This window comes from Pelodiscus sinensis, chromosome 2 (genome assembly GCF_049634645.1).
Source record: "Pelodiscus sinensis isolate JC-2024 chromosome 2, ASM4963464v1, whole genome shotgun sequence".
Classification (NCBI taxonomy): domain Eukaryota; kingdom Metazoa; phylum Chordata; order Testudines; family Trionychidae; genus Pelodiscus; species Pelodiscus sinensis.
The window spans coordinates 83,844,696-83,866,903 of record NC_134712.1 but is presented as its reverse complement, the minus strand read 5'-3'; the positions used below and the strand labels follow the sequence as shown (position 1 = coordinate 83,866,903).

The 22,208-nt window shown below is 43.1% G+C and overlaps 1 long non-coding RNA gene across 3 annotated transcripts in view; it reads left to right on the top strand.

Annotated features, from left to right (window-relative positions):
- Window positions 1–20,719, top strand: part of LOC106733061 (uncharacterized) — a 29,889-nt gene extending 9,170 nt beyond the window's left edge. The window contains exons 2-4 of one of the 3 annotated variants that reach the window (XR_012901549.1): window positions 13,904–14,009; window positions 17,773–17,845; window positions 19,965–20,719. This is a non-coding gene — a long non-coding RNA (uncharacterized LOC106733061). Of the gene's footprint in view, window positions 1–13,903; window positions 14,226–17,772; window positions 17,846–19,964 lie in introns of all 3 variants that reach the window. The other 2 variants (XR_012901548.1, XR_012901547.1) reach the window with 2 other exon arrangements.
- The last annotated feature ends 1,489 nt before the right edge of the window (window positions 20,720–22,208 follow it).

Below are 22,208 nucleotides of genomic sequence, written 5' to 3'. Positions count from 1 at the left end.
CCATATAGCAACGGAAGCCGGGAGGAAAGTACGTGAGCAGATTCGTCCGCTCCCCTGAAAGATGTGGGAAACAGTAAAAGAAGAATTACAGCGGATGACACGTTGGGGCATGGTAGAGGAGTCATGCAGTGAGTGGAGGAACCAGACAGTCCTGGTCCCAAAACTCGATGGGTCGCTGCGATTCTGTATCGACTGGTCAGGTCGATGGTGGAGAGGTACTGGGCCATCCCTAGGTGATCGAGCAGCTCGTCCACCCGGGGCATCGGATACGCGTCGAACCGGGATATACTGTTCAACTCTTTAGCCACCACCTAGGCTGGCCAAAGATTCCAGCTTCCACTGGACTAGCAAAAAGACTCCTCATGAAGTCTTCACTGGTGTAATATTTTACAGTTCCCACATTTATGGGTAGCATGATTTGTGACCCACACAACAGCCCCAAATTAGTTACAATACACCACTTTTCATTCCAACACCGATCCTCCATCAGCCCTGGCTGAATTGGACTTACATAGCCGCACCTTGGATTCCTTCCCCCTCCTGGCATGAGCAGTATTTACATATCAACAGTTAACAGTTAATTATCTTGCAGAGCTAAACAATTGGAATGAGCACATCCACAGTAATTCAGCCCCGGCTCACATCCATATGGCAATTGTTCTATATACCTATTCTTGTTGCCCCTTTTTTGTACCTCTTCCAATTCCAATATATCTTTTTTTTTTTTTTTTTTTTTTTTTGAGATGGGACAACCAGATCTTCATGCAATATTCAGTATGTGGCAGTGTTCCCTTTAAGCTGCTTAGCAGCACAGCTTCATAGATGATTAATCAACTCCTCCCTCCCCTTCCCCGCCCCGTCAGTGGCTCAGAGCTCCATGCATGTCGCTGACTGACTGGGCAGGGCTGCTTAAACACCTGTGAAGCTGTGCTGCCAATCAGCATAGAGGGAACACTGGTATGTGAGTATACCTGGATTTATATAGAGGCAGTATGATATTTTCTGTGGTATTAACAATCCCTTTCCTAATGAATCCCAACCTTGTTAGCTTTTTTGACTGTTGCTGCACATTGAGTAGATATTTTCAGAGAACTTTCCAGAATGACTCCGAAATCTCTTTGACTACGAACAGGAAATTTAGGTTCCATCATTTTATATAATTTGGATTATGTTTTCCAATGCCCATTGTTTTCCATTTATCGACATGTGAAGTCATCGTCCCTATAAAGAAACCGAAGCAGGAACTAACTTTGCTTATGTTACAACAGAAATAGAAAACTGAAGATTCTTATTCAAATATTGGAGCAAGGCCCAAACAGTATGTTGGTTCATCCCCAGTGTTTTTTGGATCCATGATAATGTTAATAAAGTGGTCAAGAGAGCAAGCTACAGGACTATCTCCTAGTCTTTTAGATCAGTGACGGGTAGTATCATTTACATAGTACAGCTCTATGTTGTGCACATTGTGGGGCAAACAGGAGAGACTTCTTTTCGCCATCATATCCTGTGTGACAATTGCTTTAATGGAATGGCAGTAATTGATTGATTCTTAAGATAGAATCACAGTGCAAAGTCTGAAGAAGGAATGGGAAGGTAGGGGTCTAGCATAGCCCCCGTAAACAGTATATTTCCACTTCATTTTGCTGGTTAGATTTTTAATATTATATTGGTTGTCCATCACTGACAATGACAATGATATTGTTGCAGTTTTCATATATGTGTATGGATACGACTCCACAGTTTGAAACCTGATGCACAGAGTCAGCCGCACTGAGACTGAATCTATAATGTTTGATGCTGTAGCTCTGTGGTGCCTTTCATATGGTGTTAGCTGCAAAAAAATTCTGTCATTCACCACTCTAGGGGCACCCACCTTTACCCATTCCTAGGACTCAGGAATAGCTTTTTCAATGTAGGCACCCACCCTTAGCTTTCTGTGGGCTCAGGTGTAACCTTTCACTCTCTGAGTTCTTTTTCCAGTGAAAGAGCCTTACCCAGTAATATCCAATAAAATTCTCTGTTAACAATAATTAAAAAAAAAGAATGCACATGCTAAGCATACACTGCTCAGCACCCCTAACAAGAGAGATGAACTTGTCTTGATGGCCAGTCAGGATCAGGTCCATCTCGGAGACTCAAGTTTCTGCACAGTGTCATTGGCACAGGGCTGAGATCTGGCATCTCTGATCCTGGAGCTGTGTCCTGGAGTTGGTTCCCAAAGAACTTCCTCTTGGGCTCTATTTTACATAGTGAAATGTAATGAATCATTGAGTCCTTAATGAATCATTTTACTAACATTTTACTAACCAGTCCTAACATACTGTTACAGAGTTACTTAACCAATCATATCCCACCCCCTTAATTGATTTACGCCAAACAAAACTAATTATACAGAGGACAGAAACAATTAAAAACCAGACAGAGATCATACAGACAAAATATGAAAGTGGGGACTAAAATAATAGAATGAGGATTTCACAACCCCAACTGTTGATAAGGAGTTTCTTATCAGATGAAATGCTAACAAACTAAGTTTTCTTTAATCATTCTGAGATCTGTTTCTTTATTGAATGATAGTGGGTGCCATTAGGACAGGGTCTCCTTTTTAACCGCCTTATATTACAATTGTAATGCAATTTAGATGGAATGTGAAGATGTGACTCCCTGCTTTACAGCTAATGGCTGCTGTTCTTTCAGTCTGATTGCAAACAAATGCTATTAGGCTTTAGGTCTTCTAATATGGCTACAGGCCTCCCAATGATACTGTGAGGTGTGACACTGAGCAGATCAAGAGTGACTACAGGGCTCTGGGAGTATAGGTGAAGGAGTTTGGAGCACAGGTGGTATTATTCTCTTTAATCCTTCCTGTCAAAGGTAGGGGCCCGGGCAGAGACAGGTTGATACTGGAGGTGAATGCCTGGCTGCGAAGATGGTGTCACCAGGAGGGCTTTGGTTTCCTTGACCACAGGATGCTATTCCAGGAAGGACTGATAAGCAGGGATGGTGTTCACCTTTCTGTATTTGGATACAGACTGGCTAACCTAGTGAGGAGGGTTTTAAACTAGGTTCAAGGGGGACAGGTGACAAAAGCCCATGGGTAAGTAAAGAACATGGAGACCTAGGAAATGGGTCAGAAATGGGAGGGAATGTGGGCTATAATAGCAGAGAGAAAGGAGGGACAAGGCAGAATTGGGAGGCAAGATCAAATCAGTATCTTAGATGCCTATATACAAATGCAAGAAGTATGGGTAATAAGCAGGAAGAACTGGAAGTGCTAATAAATGAATACATCATTGGCATCACAGAGACTTGGTGGGATAATACACATGATTGGAATATTCGTATAGAAGGGTGCAGCTTACTCAAGAAGGACAAGTGGGGAAAAAAGAGAGGAGGTGTTGTCTTATGTTCTAGATTTGAGGAGCTGTTCTAGATTTGATTTTAACAAATGAGGAGGAACTGGTTGAAAATTTGAAAGTGGAAGGCAGCTTGAATGAAAGTGATCATGAAATCATGGAGTTCATGATTCTAAGGTATGGTAGAAGGGAGAAAGGCAAATTAGAGACAATGGATTTCAGGAAGGCAGATTCTGGTAAGCTCGCAGAGCTGGTAAGTAAGGTCCCATGGGAAGCATGACTAAGGGGAAAAACAACTGAAGAGAGTTAGCAATTTTTCCAAAGGGACATTATTAAGGGTCCAAAAGCAAGCTATTCCACTGCATAGGAAAGATAGAAAATATGGCAAAAGACCACCTTGGATCAACCAGGAGATCTTGCATGATCTAAAAATAAAAAAGGAGTCATATAAAAAATGGAAACTTGGACAAATTACAAAGGATGAATATAGGCAAACAATACAGAAATGAAGGGGCAAGATTAGAAAGGCAAAGGCACAAAACAAGCTCAAACTAACTACAGGCATAAAAGGAAACAAGAAGATATTCTATAAATATATTAGAAGTAATAGGAAGACCAAGCACAGGGTAGGCCCATTGCTCAGTGAGGAGGGAGAAACAATAACAGGAAACTTGGAAATGGCAAAGATGCTTAATGATTTCTTTGTTTCGGTCTTCACCAAGAAATCTGATGAAGGAATTCCTAACACAGTGAATGCTAGTGGGAAGGGGGTAGGTTTAGAAGATAAACTAAAAGAAGAACAAGTTAAAAATCACTTAGAAAAGTTAGATGTCTGCAAGTCACCAGGCCCTGATGAAATGCATCCTAGAATACTCAAGGAGCTGATAGAGGAGGTATCTGAGCCTCTAGCTATCATCTTTGGAAAATCATGGAAGACAGGAGAGATTCCAGAAGATTGGAAAATGGCAAATATATTGCCCATCTATAAAAAGGGAAATAAAAACAACCCAGGAAACTACAGATCAGTCAGTTTAACTTCTGTGCCAGGGAAGATAATGGAGCAAGTAATTAAGGAAATCATCTGCAAACACTTGGAAGATAATAAGGTGATAGGGAACAGCTAGCATGGATTTGTAAAGAACAAATCATGTCAAACCAATCTGATAGCTTTCTTTGATAGAATAACGAGTCTTGTGGATTAGGGAGAAGCGGTGGACATGGTATACCTAGACTTTAGAAAGGCATTTGATATGGTCTCGCATGATATTCTTATCAATAAACTAGTCAAATACAACTTAGATGGGGCTACTATAAGGTGGGTGCATAACTGGCTGGATAACCATTCCCAGAGAGTAGTTATTAACAGTTCACAATGCTGCTGGAAAGGTATAACCAGTGGGGTTCTGCAGGGATCTGTTTTGGGACTGGTTCTGTTCAATATCTTCATCAACGATTTAGATATCAGCATAGAGAATACGCTTATTGATCCCAAGTTAGGAGGGGTTGCAACTGCTTTGGAGGTTAGGGTCATAATTCAAAATGATCTGGACAAATTGGAGAAATGGTCTGAGGTAAACAGGATGAAGTTTAATAAGGACAAATGCAAAGTGCTCCACTTAGGAAGGAACAATCAGTTTCACACATACAGAATGGAAAATGACTGTCTAGGAAGGAGTATGGCAGAAAGGGATTTAGGACCACAAGCTAAATATGACTCAACAGTGTGACGCTGTTGCAAAAAAAGCAAACATGATTCTGGGATGCATTAACAGGTGTGTTGTGAGCAAGACACGAGAAGTCATTCTTCCGCTCTACTCTGCGATGATTAGGCCTCAGTTGGAGTATTGTGTCCAGTTCTGGGCACCACATTTCAAGAAAGATGTGGAGAAATTGGAGAAGGTCCAGAGAAGAGCAACAAGAATGATTAAAGGTCTAGAGAACATAACCTATGATGGAAGACTGAAAGAATTGGGCTTGTTCAGTTTGGAAAAGAGAAGATTGAGAAGGGACATGATAGCGGCTTTCAGGTATCTAAAAGGGTGTCACAAAGAGGAGGGAGAAAACTTGTTCTTCCTGGCCTTTGAGGATAGAATAAGAAGCAATGGGCTTAAACGGCAGCAAGGGAGGTTTAGGCTGGACATAAGGAAAAGGCTCCTAACTGTCAGGGTGGTCAAACACTGGAATAAATTGCCTAGGGAGGTTGTGGAATTATTTTGCGGAAAAACTTGCCAGTCTAGACACAGCCGATCTGTTCTGGGAGACAGTGGTCTTCCATGCTGATGATGTAGTCAGATCACCTAAGGTGTGCTCTCAGCAATATTTCCTCAATGTTGGGTGTGTTTGCTCTCTCAAGGACTTGAATACTGGTTACTATGTCCTCTCAATGAATGATAATTATTGAGCAGATCAAGTGCATGTGAAATTGTTCAAGTTGTTTAATGTGACATCTATAAAGAGTCCACGTCTCAGATCCATACAGGAGAGATGTTAGAACCACTGCACTGTAGATCTTCAATTTAATGGAGAAACAGAGGTTGTGTTGGTTAATAAGTTTTGTTTAAAGTCAGCCAAAGGTCCGTCTGGCTTTACTAATTCTGGAGGAGATTTCCTTATCCAGGGAGCCATCACTTGAGATGGTACTCCCCAAATATTTGAAGTGAGCCACATTTGTCAACTGTGTGCTAGGATGAAGATGCGCATGTGCAGATCGCTGAACAGCGTGGCTGGCGAATGGGGCTCGTCGCAGTTCGGTGATCCCTGCACATGATGAATATGCAAATAAATTGTTTCTGGTCCTCCCAAAGCCCCCAGTGCCAGTTTTAGCAAAACTTCTGATACGGTCACCCACAATATTCCTGCCAGCCAGTTAAGGGAATATGGATTGGATAAATGGACTGTAAGATGGCTAGAAAGCTGGCTAGACCTGGGTTTCCCAAACTTTTTACTTTAGTTAGAACCCATTTTTTTTTCAGTACTGTTTTTTGGAGCCCAAAAATATAAACGCATATAAAAAAAGAATGAGAAATGAATACATTTTCACTGTTTCACCTGGCTGCATCCTCCACCCAGCTCAGTCCAGGGCTTCGGGGACCCGGCGCTGCATGGGCAGTCCGGGAGCCTGGAACACCTGGCTGCATCCTCCGCCCAGCCCGGACCAGGGCTTGGGGTACCCAGTGCTGCACAGGCACTCTGGGAGCCCGGAACACCCAGGCAGCCACATTGAGGCCCAGTATTTTTGTCCTGTGGACCAATACCGGGCCGCGGCCCATAGTTTGAGAAACGCTGCTCTATAGTTTCTGTAATCAGCTTTGCTGCTTGTGTTTCTGAATGGTGCTACAGTAATAACATCTATGAAGTCTTGTGGAATTTCTTTTTCCTTTTGAAAGCAAGTCAGGATGTTATGAAACACCTTGACAGTTTTTGCGCAAAAGGGCCAGGATAGACAGCTGAGATTTGTTTTCTGCAAAAAAGCCCCGATCGCAAAAATGGCAATCAGGGCTTTTTTGCGGAAAAGCGCGTCTAGATTGGCACGGACGCTTTTCCGCAAAAAGTGCTTTTGTGGAAAAGCGTCCGTGCCAATCTAGACACTCTTTTCCGAAAATGCTTTTAACGGAAAACTTTTCCATTAAAAGTACTTCTGGAAAATCATGCCAATCTAGACATAGCCTTGGAGATTTGCTAGGACATAAGCTTTCATTGGTAAAACTCACTTCATCAGATGAATTGGAGCGAAAGAAACAGAGGGTATGTCTACACTACAGCGCTAATTCGAACTAACTTAGTTCAAATTAGTTAATTCGAACTAAGCTAATTCGAACTAACGCGTCTAGAACTAAAAACTAGTTCGAATTAGCATTTTGCTAATTCGAACTAGCATGTCCACATTAAGTGGACCCTGAACCGAGCTTAAGGATGGCCGGAAGCAGTGCCGGCAGGGCATCAGAGGAGGACTTAGAGCGTGGAGATGCTGTCTCAGGCTAGCCGAGGGCTGCGCTTAAAGGGACCCAACCCCGACCCCAGACAGACAGTTCTCAGGGGTGCCCCGCTTGCAAAGCAGTCCTGGCTTGGAGTGCCCTGAGTGCCCACAATGGGCACATCACAGCACTCGGCCATCAGATCGGCTGCACTTGCTGCAGGCTGCCATCTGGGGAGAGGGGGCAATTGGGGGGCTGCAGGAGAGCTTCCACCCCCAGAAGCCCGCAGAGCCAGCCCAGTCCTCCCCATCGGGGGCTCGTACCCCATTCCTCCCTCATCTCCTTCCACTTACCCTTCCCTAGCCCCTTTTCTTGATGTACAAAATAAAGGACAATTGTGTTCAAAAATGGAATCTGTCTTTATTGAAAAAAACTGGGGGAGACTGGGAAAAGGAGGTGGGAGAGGGGAAGAGAGAGGCTGGGAGAGGGGAGGGCAACTACAATGATCAGGGGTTGGGAACAGGTCCCATATGAAGAGAGGCTAAAGAGACTGGGACTTTTCAGCTTAGAAAAGAGGAGACGGAGGGGGGACAGGATAGAGGTCTCTAAAAGCAGGAGTTGGGTGGAGAGGGTGCATACAGAAAAGTTCTTCAGTAGTTCCTATAAAGAAGGACTAGAGGACACCAAAGGAAAGGAATGGGTAGCAGGCTTCAAGCTAGTAAGAGAAAGTTGTTCTTCACAAAGCAAAGAGTCAACCTGTGGAACTCCTTGCTGCAGGAGGCTGTGAAGGCTAGAACTGGAACAGAGTTTAAAGGCAGTTCTAGATCAAGTCATGGAGGTTGGGTCCATGGAGTGCTATTAGCCAGGGGGTAGGAGTGGTGTCCCTGCCCAAGGTTTGTGGAAGGCTGGAGAGGGATGGCACAAGACAAATGGCTTGGTCACTGTCTTCGGTCCATCCCCTCCAAGGTCCCTAGGGTTGGCCGCTGTCGGCAGACAGGCTACTGGGCTAGATGGACCTTTGGTCTGACCCAGTACGGCCATTGTAAGCTCAGGGCTCAGGGTCCGGGGTCTCAGTGGACCCCCTTGATTTTCATGCACACCTGCTCCTGGGTGGCCAGGCTGGCAGCTCTCCTGCCCTAGACGGCCACTTTCCTGTGCCTAGTACGGAGGTCGTGGTCGAGGTCCACGATGTCCGCACTAGCCCAGGCAGGTGCCCGCCTCTTGTGGTCCCGGGCAAGCTTCCGGGAGCCGCCAGCCTGGTCCCAGGAAGAGGGGGAGGGCTGGGGGGCATCGGGTGGCTGGCTCGAGCCGTGCCAGGTGCAGGGTCTGCTGGCTGGGTGCTGGCAGGCTTGCACCTGGCACGGGCACCGTAGTCAGCCCGTGCCCCTTTAAGGGGTCCGGGGCCGGGAGGGGGGCAATAGAGTTTCCCTGGTGTTGGCCAGAGTGGCCACCAGGGAAACCTGGGGTGGGCTAGCCTCCCACTAGTTCGAATTAAGGGGCTACACACCCCCTAATTCGAACTAGCTAGTTCGAACTAGGCTTAATCCTCGTAAAATGAGGATTACCTAGTTCGAACTAAGCGCTCCGCTAGTTCGAATTAAGTTCGAACTAGCGGAGAGCTAGTGTAGTGCCTATGAAAGTTAGTTCGAACTAACATCTGTTAGTTCGAACTAACTCTGTAGTGTAGACATACCCAGAAGCAGGAGTATAGATAAGGAAGAAGATGCTTGTGTTAATGGAGCTAATCAAGTCAGAGAGGAAGTAGGTTATTCACAGCATTTGATATGGAGTTGTGAATATCAAGAGAAGGGAAATTGCCTTTGTAATGTGTTACTAGTTGAGATCCTTATTAGATCGTATATTGATGGTGTTGAATTTGCAAATGAATTCCAGTTCAGCTGTCTCCCTTTGTAACCAGTCTTTGAAATTCCTTTGTAGAAGGATGGCTACTTTCAAATCCATTACTGAATGTTCAAGGAGGTTAAAGTGTTCCCCTACAGGTTTATGTGTGTTACCATTTCTGATGTCTGATTTGTGTCCATTCATCCTTTGCCACAGAGACTCTCCAGTTTGGCCAGTATACATAGCAGAGGGGCATTGCTGGCACTTGATGGCATATATCACATTAGGGGATATGCAGGTGGATGAGCCCCTGATGGCGTGGATTATGTGGTTAGGTTCTCTGATGGTTTTGCTTATATATGTGTACAGAGTTTGTTGCGGGGATAGTTCCTGGGTAAGTGTTTTGTGCATTGTCTTTGTCCAATAAGTGAGGATCAGTCCTTTGGTCTGACTGAGCATGACTGTTATATGTTCTTATGTTCTTCTTTATTGTTATTCAACTGATGTAGTATGATCTGCCAGTTGAGGCAGGCAACTGATGTAGTATCATCTGGCCAGATATTTTGGGGCAGGCAATATTTAGGGCACCTTTTCTAGCCCTTTCATTTAAAAAGAGCAATTCTAAAAATGGATGTTCAGTCACATAGGATGCTGCCAAAATTTCTCCACTACCTGAGGATCAGGAATGATTGGCCATTAGTCCCAATGCCAGCTCTGTGCAGAATTGTAGCTATGACCGACCACCAGTGGCCATCTCCACCTGTTACTTTGCCACACCCCCATCACCACGGGACTTGAATTAATGATATGATGATAATGATGGTGAGATTTGATAAGATGTTAATGAGATGAGGCTTGCAAGAATAATGGGGACATATGTAAGTGAGAAAGTCACTGAAGTCCCACCTCTCTTGGATGTGGAAGCCAGATTCCAGCTGCACAAAGAATTGTTGTAATTGGGGATTTCCTTAGCTGTAGTGGGTAACCAAGATATCTTCTGTGCTTTGTCATGCTCTCTATGCCCCACAGTACATTGCTGAACTGCCTTCATGGCTGTGGAATCACAAATTGATTTCCTTCACCCAGTCCACAAGAACAGTCTTTACATGTTGGAAAAAGGCAGTTTCTCTGTCACCAAGGGCAAAAGACCCATCAGCTACTCTCAGATTGTTTGGCTCACTTGCCACTTGGCTCACTTTGGCTCACGTGGCAGTTTCCCAGGGTGAGCCGCTGTAGCATGTAAACAGCTATTTGGAGCCACATCTGAGAGCTGGGTGTAAGTGGGGCCAAAGCACATGAACCAGTCCCAAAGAAGCTTGATGCGTTCTGCCCATACAAAATGCAGGTCCTAATATCATAACCTTGCCTGTTGATATGATCATGTCACTCCCCTCTTTTCATCCCCTTCTTGGGTCTCCATCCACTGTCACAGCAAATGTAAGTTCTTTTTACCACAGCTCTACATTGTTCAACCCTCTGTACTTAGTTGAACTTAGTTTCCCCCATCCCCCTTCTGCTTACTAGTGATTCTACTTCCAACTATTTCAAGCACTAAGATCAAAAAGAATAAAAATTTGGGAAATTAACATTATAAGGCTATGTCTAGACTGCGTTCTTTTTTTGAAAGAGGATATGTAAATTCTGCGGGAATTTGCTTATCTTCTTCCCATCTCACTTTCAAAAGAGGATCTTTCAAAAGTGAAAGTAGTCTGGATGCAGGTTTTTTCCGGAAAAAAACCTTGTTTTCGAAATAAAAAATGCTCTTCCTTAAAAAATGAGGTTTAACCGGTTTTTTCCTGGGAAAAAAAAACACGTCCAAACTACTTTAACAGAAGATATGCAAATTCCCACAGAATTTGCATATCCTCTTAAAAAAAAACATAGTTTAGATGTACCCTAAGATAAGTTCTCAAAATTCCAAAGTAGAGTATTTACCCTTTTATATTTTATTCCAACACAGGGTGCTGTTATAGTAGCACAATTATACTGCAATAGATGTGGTGGCCTATATACCCAAGTAGAGAAGCCCTATATCTAGGGAGGAGTTCTCTGCTACTTTTTAAGGGCTGGACACTTCCCTTAATTGGTCACACCCAGAGGTGTTGAAAAAAACTCCCTGTCTAAGTATCTTTGTGTTCCTGCCACACAGTGATATTACCTTTGTAGTAGTTTCCATCACTTTCAGACAGTGTTTCCTTTCACAGCCAGGAGAAAAATATTTCTGTGTCTGAGGTTCTTTCAATTTAAAATGTGTAACTGTAGTAGACAATTAAGCAGCCACACTTAGGCTACGTCTAGACTGGCATGATTTTCTGCAAATGCTTTTAATGGAAACGTTTTCTGTTAAAATCATTTGCTCAAAAGAGCGTCTAGATAGCACGGACGCTTTTCCGCAAAAGCGTCCATGCCAATCTAGACGCGCTTTTCCAAAAAAAAGCCTCGATCGCCATTTACGTGATCGGGACTTTTTTGCGCAAACAAATCTGAGCTGTCTACGCTGGCCCTTTTGCCCGAACGGGAGCAGCATAGTATTTCCGCAAGAAGCACTGATTTCAGATAGTAGGAAGTCAGTGTTCTTGTGGAAATTCAAGCGGCCAGTGTAGACAGCTGGCAAGATTTTCCACAAAAGCAGCTGGTTTTGCAGAAAAACTTGCCAGTCTAGACACAGCCTTAGTGTCATTAGTTAGTCCTCAGCTAATGGACTTCTCTAGGGTTTGTCCACTTCTAAAGATGTTTTTTCCTTCTGGCTTTCAGCTAGCACCGTATATGTATGTACCCTGGCATAAGATATTTTTTTCCCAAAAAAATACCAGCTGCAGGTGAATTAGAATTTTAGGAACTACAAGAAGTAAATATGCATCTACTTTCTCTTTCTCTCTGGCAAATGGAATGGAAGTTACTTCCATCTCTTTATGGCTAACAGCTCTCCAGAGATGTTATATTCATGTTGCCAACACCCCTGTTAGACCTATTTCTCCAGATGGTTCGATGCAATAATTTCATAGGATGTATGACATGTCATTTAGGGTAGTTGGGTTTTTTGTTTTTTTCTCGCTGTTATATTTGACCAGTAAAGGAAGTGCACTTTCTCTCAAGGCCCCTTCCAGTCCTAGTATTCTATTATTCTATTATTCTATTTTGTTCCTATCTTTCATGAAAACACTGATATTTCTATGAACACTGCTTTAAAGAGTAATTCATGCCATTGTAAAGGCACTATGCCACCATCTAATCTAAAACAACTCAGAGCAAGCAGAACACATCAGTGATGCAAAGCCCATGAAAGAGGTAATGCAGGAAGCACAGATGTCAGTATAACCTTTAATCCCACCTTCTTCTCTGACTTTATATTTTATTGTAGAAGGTTGATGAAGTTGAGAGGGGATACATTTAGAGATTAAAGAGGTAAACCATGGGGTTATCTCAAATTATGCTATTTCTGTCAGGTGCTGTTTTGTCAAAAAGAGATCATTGCATTTGGAAGTACAGTAAACTTCTGATAATACGGCACCTTTAGGACCCAGGGGGTGCCGGATTATCAGATATGACGGACTATCAGAAGGGGGGCTATGAGGGGTCTGGAGTAGGGTGGGAGGGGATGCCACCCCAGACCCCTCATAGCCCCCCCTTACGATAGTCCGGCTCTGCCCCAGGCCTCCCTGATTCAGCCGCTGCTGGTCAGTTTCAGCAGCAGCTGAATCAGGGATGCCTGCAATAGAGCAGCTGGGGTGCTGCTGGGTTGGTCCCGCAGTACCGAGGGGTGGCGCTACGGCACCAACCCAGCAGCACTCCAGCTGCTCTTGGGGATGCCTGGGACAGAGCAGCTGGGGTACTGCCTGGTTGGTCCCGTAGCGCTGCCCCTCGGGGCTGTGGGACCAACCCGGCAGCACCCCAGCTGGTCTTGGGGACGCCTGGGGCAGAGCAGCTGGAGTGCTGCCGGGTTGGTCCCGCAGCGCCAAAGGATGGCGCTGCAGGACCAACCCGGCAGGACCCCAGCTGCTCTGCCCCAGGGGTCCTCGATTCAACCGCGGTTGAAACAGATCAGTGGCTGATTCCAGGAAGCCTGGGGCAGAGCTTCTCTGCCCGGGGCTTCCTGGAATCAGCCACTGATCTGTTTCAGCAGTGGCTGTCTTGGGGACCCCTGGGGCAGAGCAGCTTGGGTCCTGCCGGGTTGGTCCCGCAGCGCCGAGGGGCGGCGCTACCAGACCAACCCCTCAGCACCCCAGCTGCTCTGCCCCAGGGGATCGGATTCAGCCTGCTGGTGAAACTGACGCTGCTGGTCAGTTTCAGCAGCGGCTGAATCCCGACGCCTTGGGCAAAGCAGCTGGGTTGCTGCCGGGTTGGTCCCATAGCGCTGCCCCTCGGCGCTGCGGGACCAACCCGGAAGGACCCCAGTTGCTCTGCCTCAGGCGTCCCCAAGAGCAGCTGGGGAGCTACCGGGTTGGTCCCGCAGCCCCGAGGGGCAGCGCTACGAGACCAACCCGGCAGCACCCCAGCTGCTCTGCTCCCGGCTTCCCCGATTCAGCTGCTGGTCAGTTTCAGCAGCAGCTGAATGGGGGAAGCCTGTCCGGCTGCCCCAGCACTTCCGGGTTCCTGATGGTGCCGGACCATCAGGAGTCCCGGAGCATTGGATGCCGGACTAATGGAGTTTTACTGTACTTAGCTTTTCAGAAGCAAAATGGCAATAGTGAAGGCAGGTTAAACACTTTTGAACTGAATTCTGAATGTAAACTCAATCATCATCCTATTTACGATTTTGTTGTCCTTATTTATATTATTGCTTTTTTTTAGGGTTAGAAGAGGAAATCTGCACTGCCTGCTGTTCACTTGTGCAGGAGGATGAAAAGGCGTGAAAGTTAAATGTGTTTCGTGCAGTCAGTTCCCCCCCTTTGATTGTGTTAGTACCAACAGCAGATACCCAGTGAAGGAACCCAAATATTTCTCTCAAAGAAGTCTTTCAACTGACAATAATGGGAACTTATTTAAATAGTGTTGTCCTGAGTAAGCAAAGAAGTGTTGCACAAGAGAAGACAAGAATTGAAATGTGCTTGTTGAAGAACTATAGTATTTGCATGCAGTGAAAATTTTTAACAAGTTATAAATAACAACACTTGTAAGAGTTCAGCTGTTCCACTGCTTTGCCAAAGACATTTGGAATGATAACTTGCAATTTATTGTGGTTATGAATGCTATTAACTCTCCTGCCACATTTTATTATTTAATAATTAATTTTATAACAATTGTTAAGTTATTTTATTAAGTATAAATTAAGAATTTTGATAGATAAAATGTATTCCCTAAAACTCATAGTGCTAACATTGGTTCTTCTCAGTCTGAAACATTTACTCCAGTGAAAGAAGAGTGATTATTAAATAAAATATCAAACACCAATACAATACCAAATAAAAACAAGGAAGCAAATAATTAAATATTATCTTGCTTTTCAAGCTTGAGGCTGATCCTGCAGCCATTCATTGTGTACTCCTATTAAAGTAAATGGGAATTCTGTGCACAGAAAGGCTGCAGTGTGGTAGGTCTTTTGTTTTCCCTTTGATAAGCAAGTATAACTCACATCAGCATTAATGAGGGTTACACATGTGTCAGGACAACACCAGAATCAGCATATTAAGATACATTCAGCCTTTCCAAACTAGAATCAAGGGGCCAAATTCTTACAGGTCTCAGAGAGATGAATCACAGTGGCAACTGAAACAATTCTGTTTTGTTCATTGAGTTCAGGGTTAATGTGGAAAATTATTGTCTCGTGTTAAAATCCTAAACAGCTATTGTCTGAAGCCATAAACTGAAGGTGTGTTATTTCCAAAGAGTAGCAGATGCTATCCTAAAGAAACACTATGTTGCCACCACAAACTCTAGTCTATTTATAAATTATATTGCATTACAGAAAAAGAGACATTAAAAGAATGCTACTCTAATTTCAAAATCAAGCTACGTGCAAGTCAAGAAACATCTGAATTTTGCCTGTTCAAAAGTCACTTCCCTGACTCCAGAACTACCCTCTTGCCAAATTTCAAGGTTCTCCTGCCAGCCATGGAGATATTAGAACTCTTCAGATTATAGCTGGAAGGGTTTTAAAACTGGAAAGTGTAAGGCAACCTATATCGGGGACTGGACTCGATGACCTTCGAGGTCTCTTCCAGTCCTAGTATTCTATGATTCTATGATTTGTGGGTCATAATCAGATCCCAGGTAATGTAAAATAAAAATCTTCCTTTCAAAATAGTGGTGGATCTGAACTAAAAGTTCCCTGATCCAAGCACCTCCAGAATTTGGGGAATAGTTCACATCTGGACCAGAACATAGCTGCTTCTACTTTTCTCCTTGTGTGATACATTTCTTTAAGTGTTTTCAAGTTATACACAATGGCTGTGTCTAGACTGGCCAGTTTTTCCGGAAAATCAGCCGCTTTTCCGGAAAAACTTGCCAGCTGTCTACACTGGCCGCTTGAATTTCCGCAAAAGCACTGACTTCCTACTGTAAGAAATCAGTGCTTTTTGTGGAAATACTATGCTACTCCTGTTCGGGCAAAACTTTTGCGCGAAAGGGCCAGTATAGACAGCTGAGATTTGTTTTCCGCAAAAAAGCCCCAATCGCGAAAATGGCCATCGGGGCTTTTTTGCAGAAAAGCGCGTCTAGATTGGCCACAGACGCTTTTCCACAAAAAGTGCTTTTAATGGAAAACTTTTCCGTTAAAAGCATTTCCGGAAAATCACGCCAGTCTAGACGTAGCCAATAGGAGTTGAAGAAAATATGGAGAAATTGAGAACAAGAATCAAACAATTTTCCTTTTTTCATGCTAGCACATGTACGTTTTCCCTAGTAGGATAAGACCTCATTTGTGCTCCTATTTTTCAGACTTATAATTCCTAGAGAATGCGGATTCACTGGCTTCAGATCAAATGTAGACATGGCTCTGTTTTTTTATTGCTGTACAAGTTGAACCTCTCCAACACACTTAGGTCCTGACCAGTGCTTAACCAGAGAATTTGCTGAACCATGAGAGGTCAATATTGTCTAGCAGCATTACCAACCCTTCCACTGCTTACTGGTCTCTTAGAAGACACTTAGGATGTGTCTAGACAGTACCTTTCTGTTGGAATAATGCAAATTGTGTAGCTTATTCCGAGTCTAGGTCGAAAGAGCTTATTTTTAAATTTGGCACTTTGTAGACAGCACCAAATTTCAAAATAAGGCACTATTCCAACAAATCCCTTAACCCTCGTGGAACGAGAGTTACAGGGATGCCAGAATAGTGCACCCACTATTTTGGGAAATAGTGGGAGTGTTTAAAGATGCAGCGTTGCTATTTCAGGATACTCCTGGTATCCCCAAATAGAGCTACAGTCTCAACATACCTTTAGAGGTAAATTAGAGCTAAATCACAGCACAGAATGCTGAGAGCCAGGACTGGTTATAAACAAACCTTATAGGACTGTGGGAAACTTGGCCACAACCATGATAAGTGGACATCTGGCAAATTAAAATCATTCCGGACAAGGGATGTTACCGGACCAGAGAGTGCCGGACTAGAGAGATTCAGCCTGTATTGTCTAAGTGCAAATCTGAGCCCATCTGAGTCTTGTGTGCATTAACCTTTCATCTCAGGGTATGTCTACACTTGCAGCCTACTTTAGAATAGGGCTGCAAATGTAGGCATTTGGAATTGCAAATCAAGCCTGGGATTTAAATATCTTGATTTGCATCTTCCCGGCCAGGTGCCATTTTTGAAATGTACAAGCCTGGAATAACTGCCTGCATCTACATGCGGCAGTGAAATGGGCATTTGAAATAAACCCTATTTTGAACTACCTGTTAAACCTCATTGCAGGAGAAATAACAGGCAGTTTGAAATAGGGCTTTATTTCGAATGCCCATTTCACTGCCTTGTGTAGATGCGGGAAGTTATTCCGGGCTTGATTTGCAATTCCGAATGCCTACATTTGCAGCCCTATTTCGAAATAGGCTGCAAGTGTAGACATTCAGAGTTCCTGCTCTCTGAAGGGCATATCTTTTTTGTAAGTGCAAAGTAAGGGTCCCAATGTATTTAAATACTTGTTGTAGTAACATGACTAAGCATATACTATGTAGCTATTAAAAGGAAACATCTAATTTTGTTCAAATCTGGTCAAATCCAACGTGTGTGATCACATTAGCAACTAAGCAACAAATACCTGTTAATTATCTTTATTGTGTACTTGGGGTGAGAGGGTATTTTTTTATTTTAAGTTTTTATTAGCTGGAAGTTGGTAACTGTTTGGGAAGGGGACTGAAATGTAATAAATTAATAGTTTTTTTTAATTAGCCCAACTTGTGTATCATCTTACACTGTATCAGTTACTATTTAAAATACTGATACGATAGAAGGAGAATAAGTATTATTTGAGATCACAGTCTTCTCATGGTCAATATAATGGCTGGCTTTGAGCTTTATAATAAAAAGCTATTGCTCTGCAGGTTGAAAGAGTAACTAAGTAACCAGTACCTTATGTCGCAGTATTAGATTATTTTTGCCCACTGGAATTACTTTCTTCAAACCAAATGCAAGACTTTTCTCTGCAAGCTTATATAAGTTGTATTTTAACCTTTTACAAATGCCTTTTTGACCTAAATGTTCCAATGCTTTTTTATTCTGTTTCTAGTCACATGGCCATGAGACCTTCTCAGATAAAAGCAGAACTCCAGTGATACTAGTAATATCCATCTCAGATAAATGTAAGTGAAAATGTCCCTCACATTCATTGAACAATTTAGTTTTTAAAAGGAAAGAGAACCTTTCTGGGCAGCTTCTGATGCACTTTGGGAGTAATTTGTCTCCTTTTTCTTAATTATTTTCAGTGATTTAGTTTCTTATGACAAGGCTGGCGGAGGGGTGGGGGGAAATAGAGAAAAGTGAGAAGGACAGAAGAGAAAGGAAAAAAAGAGAAGAGAGTCACAGAAGCCAAAGGGCAAGAGTATGCAACAGAAGAACTGGTGGGCAGAAACAGAATCAAGAAGGACAGAATGAAAGAGGGGGAAAGGAAACAAAGGTCTAGAATAAAGAAGGGTGGAATGAAACAGATGTGAATGATACAGAACAATGCAATTTAGCAGCTGCTGTTATTGAAAGAATCTTTGAAATAATTCTTTCCTTTCTTCCCCTGCCACTAACATTTAATAGGATTTTGTACTGGAAAAAAAATACTAGAGGAATACCCCCTGCCAGACATAAGTAGAACCCCTCCCCCCCCCCCGCCAAGATTATATACATTACGTGATTGCTGCTTTCAGAATATGACATTTTTCTGTATTAATTCCCTACATTATGTAGGTGAGACAAATAGGAAAACACACCAGTGGCATGCTCTTGGCTTCACTCAGGATCAAAAGTAAATGTGAGGGATTATAATAAAGGTGAACCACCATGTGTGCAATATTAATTTCAATATTTATTACTGTATTAAATTGTGTTAAATACAAACAATTTTAAATACTTATTTAAATTTTATGGACATCCTCATGTACCATAAAAATAGGTTGCAGAAAATTACTTTCAGTATTAAGAAAGGGATGTAAATAGTGCATAAACAGTACAAAAGCTTTCTATAGCACATGGGAACCTTTTTTTTTCTCTACTATTATGACAGAGTGGGGGGTAGAACTCTATTAAATCATGAAATATGAATTGAAGATAATGTGCTGAGGTGGCACTAGTTTGGGCTTGCCCAAAAGAAGACCTGAGGTGTGGTGGATTCTGGGGGGAGGGAATCAGGCATTTGCCTGAAGACCTCAGAGTGATAAGAATAGTGATAGAGATGTAGCCGTGTTAGTCTGGGGTAGCTGAAGCAAAATGCAGGACAATGTAGCACTTTAAAGACTAACAAGATGGTTTATTAGATGATGAGCTTTCGTGGGCCAGACCCACTTCCTGAGATCTTTTGATCTGAGGAAGTGGGTCTGGCCCACGAAAGCTCATCATCTAATAAACCATCTTGTTAGTCTTTAAAGTGCTACATTGTCCTGCATTTTGCTTCAGAGTGATGAGATTGAGTCCTACCCTCCCCCCATCCTCCCTTGGAGCAGCTGGTCAGCCAACACCAGTTTCCCCAGATGTGGAGCAGGCTCTGTTATTAGGAAGGCAGAAGAAGGTATTTCCGGGAGGTGGAATAGGTTCTGGACCCTTCTAGACAAAGGAATTTAACCCTTCGTTGAAAGGCTTGTCTTCACTTAAAATTCTACTGCTGCACCTCTGTAGTGCTTCAGTGAAGATACTTAGCAACACCAATGGGAGGGCTTTTCCCATCATCATAGGTGTGGCCCTACCAAATTGACCGCCTATTTTGGTAAATTTCACGGACACTTCATTTTCGAAATCTCGAATTTCACAGTTTCTCATAGTTAAATCTTAAAACCAATGGAGTCCTGATGCAAAAGAGGGTCACAGGAGGGTGTTGCAAGGTCATTGTCGGAAGACTGTGGTATTGCCAGACTTACTGCGATATAGCCTTCAGAGTTGGGGCACTGGAGACTGGTGGCTGCTGGCCAGGAGCTTCGCTCTGAAGGCAGAGCCACTGCCACCAGCAGCAGAAAAGTAAGGTTGGCAATACCATACTATACCATCCTTACTACTGCACTGCTGGTGGCAGTGGAGCTGCCTTCTGAGCTGGGTGCCCAGCTCTGAAAGCAGCATAGAAGTCTAAGTGGCAATATTGTGTCCCTCCCTCCCCCCCAATAATCAGATTTCATAGGGGAAACCAGATTTCATAGTCCACAATGCATTTTTTTGGCCATGAATTTGGTAGGACAGTAGGCATAGGTAATCAACCCCCCATTAACCTAGCTCTGTCTACACCAGGGTGTACGTCGACATGGATCTTCCCTATTTGAGCACATGGTACGGAGATGGAGCTGGTTCTGCTCTGTGCCAGGGGAGCTAACCATCGCTACTCATGACAACATACAGGAAGAGAGGGCAGGGAGAACTTCTTCCAACCTGAAACACTGATAAACCACAAATTCACAGAAGGGATGGTGTGTTTTAGGTCATTTTTTTATTTTAAAGTTCTGAAACTCTTGAGTGACTTGAAGAATAAAGTTCCTGCAATTAAGAAATTTCTTTGCTAAATCTGTGTTCTGTGTTTTTCTGCTGTGTTGTCTTTGATTAAATGAGTGAGGCCCAAGAATCCTCAACTAAGGTGGATCACTTACACGGGAGCATGTGTAAGTGAATTTGGGGGGAGAGGTTATAGGGATGTTTCTGAGAGTGGTTTCAGAGCCTGGCGGCACCATTGTCCAGCTCCCATACCCTGAGACATCAGACAAGGAGCCCAGGAGTGTTGAGCTCTGCTGAGCTAAAAACAGTGACTAGACTCTGCCCAACTGGCTTGGAAACATGTTGGCCTCAGCAACTGAGTCCACTTGCAACAAACTGGTGACCACAGAGTTACAGGCTTAGTTGGATGTAATACCTATGAACAGCACTTTCATGTATTTGTGTGTGTTACATTATACCCATGCACGTGTAAATATCACAAATACATATAATATGAGAGTAAGCAAAACAGAAGGATATAGATATGTGACCTGCACAGTCTGGGCAGGATCATTCATAGTTAGGACACGTGTTCACTACAGAACTAAGTCAGTGCTGCTGCAATCGATGCAGCAGCTTTGATTTAGAGGGTTTGATGAAGACATGCTAAATTGATAGGACAGCATGCTTCCATTAATCTGTGTACTTTACTCCCTGAAAAGTGTAAGGGAAGTATATGCGGAGGAGAAGTTATTCTCAAGGCAAATGATCATATTGGAAAAAGTGAATAAGGAAAAGTTATTTATTTGTTCCCATAACATAAAAACTAGGGGTCACCAAATGAAATTAATAGGTAGCAAGTTTAAAATAAACAGAAGGAATTTTTTCTTCACACAGCACATGGTCAGCCTGGGAACTTCTTGCCAGAGGAGATTGTGAAGACCAGGACTTTAACAGGGTTCAAGAAAGAACTAAATAAATGCATGCAGGTTAGGTTCTTCAATGCCTATTAGCCAGGATGGGTAGAAATGGTGTCCCTAGCCTCTGTGAGAGGCTGGGAATGGGTGACAGGAGAGGGATCACTTGATGATTCCCTGTTCTGTTCACTCCCTCTGGGGCAACTGGCATTGGCCACTGTCGGCAGACAGGATACTGGGCTAGAGGGACCTTTGGTCTGACCCAGTATAGCTGTTCTTATGTTCTTATGATGATATAATGATATGAATAATGCAATTAAAGTAATTTTCAGACTAATGATTTCATGACCATATTTTTCACACTGTTTCTTCCAGCCATATGCTTTAATTCCATCTCAGTTTATCTCATTAAGATACTGTATCTAGTATTCAGAGTAAATAGTACAGAAGAACAGGAGCAGGCATCATGTGAATGATGTTTGACTCAGCTGAAGAAGTGGGCTCAAGGAGCAGAGTGGGTGAAAGCATATGTTGTTTGTACCTGAAGATTTGAAATGGAAAAGAATGTGAGCAGAAGATGGGTGAAAATTAAGAGAACAGAAAAAAATCAAAGGGGAAATGAAAGAGAAACAAACAAGGATGAAAGGGAAAAAAGGATAAGAAAGAGATGAGTGAAAAGCAACCTGACAACAGAAGCTGAAGATGTAAGGTGGGCTCTAAATTTAATTATACATATTTTTGTAAATGGTCAAGAAATCTAAAGCCTGGTGGGCCAAATAGTCTATTGAATTTGATTTCTAGAATGAAAATGATGTATCCTAGCAAAGTGTTTTCCAACAGTAATACACTGAAAACTATGTGAGAATCAAAAAGAGATCAGAGAAGCATGCAAGATGCTGGGGGATGGAGAGCTAAGGGAACTGGTAATAGGGTAGTAAGACTCATCTCTTCGCTGAGGCTAAATTTTAGTCTGCCCTTTAGTGCTCCATGTTTAATAAATTGGTGGCCTCTGCAAAGTTTCAAAGGACAATGGAACTATGGGCATGCTTTAAATTATACATATGTTTAAGTACTTTGCTGACTAGGAACCAAGGGCAAGAGTCTGTGCTGTGGCTTTAAGAGGCATAGCTTGGGTCTATATTACTGCATC